The sequence below is a fragment of the Bombina bombina genome, chromosome 7 (genome assembly GCF_027579735.1).
Source record: "Bombina bombina isolate aBomBom1 chromosome 7, aBomBom1.pri, whole genome shotgun sequence".
In the NCBI taxonomy this organism is placed as follows: Eukaryota; Metazoa; Chordata; class Amphibia; order Anura; family Bombinatoridae; genus Bombina; species Bombina bombina.
The window spans coordinates 145,364,729-145,372,337 of NC_069505.1; positions in this window are offsets into that span (position 1 = coordinate 145,364,729).

Below are 7,609 nucleotides of genomic sequence, written 5' to 3' on the forward strand. Positions count from 1 at the left end.
GCGTAATCTAAAGACAATCAGTCTCTGAAGAGGTGTGGTTCAATGACAATTATATGAGGTTCCCTGCAGGGTTGGCTTCTGCTAAAGAGGTTTAAATATCTAAGGCAATGTGCAGCGTGGGCCCAACAGGAGCACTAACTGTACAGGGGATAGGAGATATTCTACATCTGAGTAATGTAAATAGCAAGAGACGCTATTGCCTATTTCCTGTAAGTGTGTGAGATTATATAGAGTAGAGCTAAAGTTAAATCAGAATTCTGAGTGACCTTAAGGAAAACAGAACACATATTTGCAGAGCATATGGATATGACAGTATCTCATTTTAGATCTAGACAATGGTACAACTACCTAATGACTTCCCAGTATGTCCTCTGGTCCTGGAGGCTAACCGATGTGTATAGCCAGTACAGAATGATTGGGAATGTAGCAGTTATTAACTTTTAGGCAATATACAATAGGAAGCATAGGTAAAACTGCATTTATATCTCTATGAGAAATAAACCCCTAAACACCTTTTCTCTGCAGGTAGTGCTGGGTGCCATGTTTAGTGTTCACTAAAAGTTAGAATTCTTCAACACATTAAGATATACTATGGCCTCTATTAATAATACGCACAGAGATGGAACAATCTATAACATGTCAGAATATAAAACATTTGAAATCAACATTTAACTGTGCCTAGTTCTCCTATGCTTGTGGGCTCAACGTAAGAACTGCATGTATCTCTCCAGTCTGCACAGAAACACTCTAGACTGTAAGTTAGTATGGACATTCAATCTAATGTAATTTACACAGTTTAATCTATAATACTCATTTTGCTAGATAAGAAACCTGCTATAGGCTATGAGAAGCATGCTGCAGGAATACTCAATTAAGGTAAGATAAAGTTTACAATAATATTATTATATTTTTATGTTCCTAGCTGACTAAGTAGTTCAAAGAGTCTCTACTGCAAACATAGGTATACTATAGGTAGCTAACAAAGGGAATCTGTAAACTCAAGGAAAAGGCATGTAACACAGTCAGATATGGGTAGGAGGGTTTTCGGTATTAAGAACAAGCAAGAGATCATCTAGTTACCAACATTGTACAAGGCTTACAGTCCTCTGAGATCAACCCTCTATAACTAGTGTCTCAGATTATGAAAGTGGGAAACAGGGTTTTTAGATGCAAATCCTAGAGGATATGTTCAATCAAAGTGTCTAAACTGGCTTCTAACAAACGTTGCAGGCTACAGCGTCTCTCCAAAAATACTAAGAGCTTCTAACCTACTCCTCTCCTGCAGCAGACAGTCTTGTACCTGTGATGACCGATGAGCAGGCCCGCTGCCAGAGTGGAGAATAGCCTGGGGGAGCTGGACTTCATGGTGAGAAAGCAGGTGCAAGAGGGATCTAGGGTGATCGGTGTTGGAATAACAGGACTGGTCAAAACACAAACTGCTCCATTTCCCTTACTGGTCAGCTGTAACACAAAAGGGCTCCCATCCGATTTCAAACCCTGTTGTTTATTTGCGCGTTGCGCAGAACAGCTATCGGCGTCTTCTCTGGGTTCTAAAACTACATGGATGTAATGCGTCTCAGATGTCATCAAGTGCAAGTTGGTGCCGAGTGGTTGTTGAGATGTTATGTGCAGTGGAATCTTCCTCGATATCGCCATCTTGCTCCCGGATGTTTCTGCGTCTCCAGATCCCCTCATTATGTGAGCGGTAATAGGCTGATCAGGCAAGTCTTGAGATACGATCCCAGGCTCAGTGTTACTACCGTTTATGAGTGGGATTTGATAGGGCAGGATTTGTAGGCATTCCGGGGATTGTTCTTCTAACGTGGCTCCTGACTCTGTGATATCTATTATATCGCTGTCCTCTCCCCGCATAGCCGCTTGTAATGTAGCTGTGAGGTCAGAAAAGCTGTTATCTATCTTTCGATCCAGTTCTTGCAATAAAGCATATATCATCTCATGGGTCTCCACCACATAAGGCATTGTTATAAGTTGATTATTAGGTTACCCAGAGTCAATGTTGTATACAGCGTGATGGGAGAGGGTGGTAGGGGTCCCGCGCCACAAGGCCACAATAGTCTGGATCCGAGTTTAGACAGGGTTAATAACTCAGAGCTTGGTAGTTTTGTAGTCAGCAGGTATTCATGTCGATGTACAAACAATGTTTTATAGCAAATGCCGGCTGATATCTATTAAATTTGATGAAATTAGGATCTCAGGCCAGAGATCTCAGATTTTGCGTCCTCTCCCAGTGCTGCCTGGACACGCCCACCTTTAATAGTATTTTTAAAAACCCAGCACTCATTCTTGAAAGTTGACATTCACTTTAACATTTGGTTTACTGTAGATTGCAAATTATGTAAAACATGCAAAAAATTATGAAAGTGCATTTCACTACGTAGCTCCTGATAAAAGGCGAATGTTAAGAATTACTGACGAGTAGTTGCAGATACAGTGTGTCTTCTGCTCATTAATATGGCCAATTCTTTACTTTTAAAGCAAACATTTTAGCAGGAAACAGCAAATCGACATTTTCTTTTGTGTCTTTTATGAACAATAGTAAATCACATTTGAATTAGGAAGGACACTAATCAGATTCATTGGAGTTCTTGCTCATTTACAATGCGACTGTCAAACACAAAGCTTTCTAATTATGATCAAAAACGTATTTATTTAACCTGTGATTGATTTTACAAAACCTCACTTATCAGCAGTTAAAAAAAAAGTATAATTTGTTGGTACAATGCTGATATAAAATGGAAACCTTATTTGTTCACAAAAGATCAATATTTTTTAACTAAATGTATTTAAATTAAATTTCCAAACTAATGTTAAAAATATGTGCAGAAGCTAAGAAGAGCTCATATTTCAGAAATAATAGCAAGAGATATATTCTAAATGCTGACCTTTTATCTCAAATAAAAGCTTTATTGAATGAACACATACAAAATGACATCCTTTACATTCAAGGTGATTAATAGCATGCTAACATCCAAGATATTTACATCATATCGAAGGAAATAAGCCAAGGTAACTGACAAATAACCATATTATTACATTTGGTATGTTTAGCTTTGCAAGTTGCCAATAATAAGCAAAGATATTTGAGGTTGACGCCGTCTGACCCAGACATACCATGTTTACAACCTGGCAAGGCTGTCACTTTAATGTTGAATGTGGATAGGCCCGGCCACGCCAGACCCAGGTGGTCTTTGAACACTTCAAATAAGACAGGGAGAAGAGAGGAAAGATAGGAGGGGGAAGCGTAGGGGGGGGGGGGAGCATGGATAACAGACATTGACATTTTCATCAATTTTTATCAATTTTGGCCCAGGGGATCCAAGTATTTCACGGGTTCCACCACAGCGATCCGTCCAAGCTCCAATATTTTTTTATGATCTATATATCCTTACCCTCCCAGATTAGAATCATGTATTCATGTGTTTCCAGCCTCCCAGTCTTTAAGTAATGGAACCTCTCCAGGCTCAATAAGTCCCAGACCCCGGCCCTCCACTCCTCAAGGCTGGGTGTATGTAATGATTTCCAATGTCTTGGTATGAGTCCCTTTGCACAGTTTAACATCAGGAGGAGCAAGTGGCGTTTTGCGTCCATGGCTATTTTAGGTAGTTCATGGTATATGAGATATTTAGGGTCCGGAGGTATAATAACTTCAAGCAATTTGCTACATTCCCGGAATACCTCGTTCCAGAAGGGTTGTATATAGGGGCAATGCCACCAAATATGTAGCATAGATCCATCTTCTCCGCAGCCTCTCCAACACCCCCCGCCCGCGTGTGGGTAAAAATTTTTCAGACTCTGTGGGGTGAGGTACCACCTGCTCAGAAACTTAAAATGTAATTCCTGGGGGGGTGGAGCCAACTCTGAAACCAGACGGTCGCACATATCAGCAGCTCTGATTATATTGCATATAAAAAACAAATTTGGCGACCGTCTGTGTTCATTTATTCCTCTATTTAGCTACTATTGAAGACTAAAAAGCACAGCCGTTCTTAACAGCTAATTTTGAGGAGAGTGATCCTACCACAAGCCTGGTGCGTTCAGCATCAAATACAGACTCGGGGGCAGCCATCTTGCGGCCTAGGCGGCACTTCCAGCAGAGAGCAAGATTACCCAAAAACTATTCTTCTTAACCCTCAATTAGGGGCTTGCTTCTCTATCCGATCATGGAGGCTGCAGATCATATTGTGGAAAAGATGCATATCTTTTTGGACAGGTGCAAAGTTGCGCTCGAACACCAAAATACAAGGGAGCCCCAGCTGACAGCATCTGTGTTTGCAGCACACGCCGCCCACTCACTCATTCCTCTAACCGCTCCAGAGAATAGGAGAGTCGGGGGCTCACAGAGTCCATCACCTACTTGGCATCATATACAGAACTCTTTGGGCATGAAATATATTAAAGTAGCGACCCGCATGAACGAGGTTGGCATCTACTTACCATCCGATGCAGCAGACCGTTGTGTCCCAAAGAGATACCAAACATGTGTTGCAATCTGCAGTGGAGATCAGTCGCGGGAAGGTCGGACCAGCCGAGCAGTAACACGGAACGACTCTTACCTGATATGCTTAGAGTTGTCCTTTTCACCAGGTGGCCTTCCCCAACATCGCCTATATACTAAGGATCTGACTTTCAACACCCTGTACGGGCTTATTCCTAAGGCTCCCATCAGATCCACCACGTTTGGCGATACAAATTACATAACTTGGTGTGACAGAGTGTCGCTTGGCCGCAGGCTGTCTCTGACCTATTTTGAGGCAGGCTAAAACAGATGCTGAGCACAGTACCGGGTCTTTCTTTAGTTAACTGACCCTTCACCATATGCATGAAACATTACTGCTTGGATTTTCTTTTCTTTTTTTCTATATATGGCACCACTTGCTGTTACCTTCAAGCTCCTTTGTTTACTAATGTCTTGCAGTTTTATTCCCTAGTTTGCTTATTATGCACAGAGAATTACTTATTGGAATTTACCCCTGCTTTCAGTATATTACTTTTACCAACCACAGGGCTAAACGTCTGCTACCTTGAAAGGATGATAACTGCATCAGGTCTCTGTAACATATAGATTAATGCAGAAATTATTTCTGAGCGTGGGACAAATGTCTCTTCTAACTACTGTTCAATATGGCTCATAGAGCTGATGGTGTGTTTATATACCCTCTGTTTATATACCCACTGTTTGAAAACATAAGGATACCATGAGTAATAACCATGTAGGCAGACATAATGGTATTAAAGTTTAGGCTCTGTTTAGGCAGCATTTCCTAGTAAGGCTTTTGAGAATTTTTCTTTATTTAGACTAACTGCCTGCGGCCGGGGCAGTTGGACTACTTTTCTCCTTGACTGAATTTACTTAAATGTGCCTTGCTAATGGGTGGTTTTACCCCAGACCCTAGTGGGATATAAAACAAAACATAACTACAAAACAAAAACCTTTAGCTTTTGAACACCCACACATGTATTTAGTCTGCTTATAATACACGCCGCACATGTGACTAGCCTAGTGAATTCATTAGAGGTGTATATAACTGCTATAAAGACAATTCACACATTGTATTTAAGCCCTTATGTTGTTGGCTCAAGTTTACATAGGAGCCGCGTTAGTTAAATATATAGTCCCTTTTTACCTCACTGCATTATCCTCATATACTGATATGGCATCTGCTCTTGTTATATCCCCCTATCTAGGTACCTGGTTTATAATTAGCTCCCTACTTTGAGGATTATCTGGATAGTCCCTATAGCCCCTAGATTATGGTATCCACATTTATTTCCATATCTATAAATGTTGCCCTTGAATTTTCACCGCAAGGCTGCTTTCTTAACTGTATTAACGTACCCCCTTAGGTAGCCCTAGTGACCTACCTCTAATCCTCTACCTCTAATCCTTTATATATGACCAATAGCTTGTATAGATCTCACTTCTGGAGATTCTGGAGATTGAAATAAGTGGCCCTGTTAGGACTGGGATATATCAGTCTTTTTACTCTCCCGTTTGATGTAGTAAATTCATATTTCCAATTCCTTGAATTTGTGCAGCATAATATCTAGTATTTTGTACCCATCAAACGATGTTGCCTATTTGTTGCCATTATGCTTTTTAGAAGTTAATACCCTGAATTTCTTAGTATATAGCTCTCTGCTATCTAATTTGCTTACTGAAATAACTTTATTTACCACTTCCCCCCCCCCCCCCACATATAATAAGCCTCCTATTTTAGAAGGATTATCTATGCGGTCTTTCTCTACCATTCTTACTTATACAACATTTTTCTTTTCCACTATTACCAGCCTTAGTACAACCTTTGAGCCTACATAAACATTCGCATATTTTTATACCTTATTTATACACTGGATAAGAATCCCTTCTGTATATTATTTCACACCCCATAGGGTCCATAGCACCTTGGTTGCTGCCTTGTTATTACTAATTATGGTTTTGAGAAAAAGTTAAAAAGAGGTTCTACATTTGGGGTCCATGAGTGGCCCTGTCGCACCAATCTCTACCTACCTTACATTATGTAGATAATGCATTTAATGTGTACTTTGTCGTTTATCTGTACTGTATTTATGTGCGCTTTCTTTTGACAATTTACACTGTAATTGTTTGTTTTCCTTGTTAATACGTGTTAATACTTACTATTTGTATGCATGAAAAAGAACCTCAATAAAAATATAATTTAAAAAAAAAAATGTAATTCCTGAAGTCTCATCGAGACTGACGCCCGCTTCGCTTTGCGGAATATAGATATCCACGCCTTTGAGTCAGGCTCTAGGCCAGTTCAAATGCTGACCTTTTAAGCAAAACCTGTTAAAGGGACAGTCAAGTCCAAAATAAACTTTCATGATTCAGATAGGTGCATGCAATTTTTACAACTTTCCAATTTATCACCAATTTTGATTTGTTCTCTTGGTATTCTTAGTTGAAAGCTAAACCTAGGTAAGCTCATATGCTAATTTCTTAGACCTTGAAGGCCGCCTCTAATTTGAATGCATTTTGACAGTTTTTCACCACTAGCGGGCGTTAGTTCATGTATGTCATATAAATAACATTGAGCTCAGGCATGTGAAGTTACCTAGGAGTCAACACTGATTGGCTAAAATGCAAGTCTGTCAAAAGAACTGATATAAGGGGGCAGTTTGCAGAGGCTTAGATACAAGTTAATTACAGAGGTAAAATGTGTATTATTAAAACTGTGTTGGTTATGCAAAACTGGGGAATGGGTAATAAAGTGATTATATATCTTTTTAAACAAGAAAAATTCTGGTGTTGACTTTCCCTTTAAAGGGACATATAGTAACAGAAATAAAGGGGAAATAAATCTATTGAAAATAAATTGAAAATTATATGAAAGAGCAACATTTGAAGATGTTGAAAATATTTTTTCATGAAAAAAGTTAAAACCGGTTTAAATTTAAATTTAAACTATTACTGCAGCATCACTGGCTGATAGGAATGGTCCCCACAGCTATATTTTTGGAAAATTATTCTTTTCTACAAGCCTGCAAAGAAAATTTTGTTTTAGTTTGACAGGTATGTGCATTTTAAAAAAAGAAACATACACTAGACTCTTGAATTGTTTTTTGCATG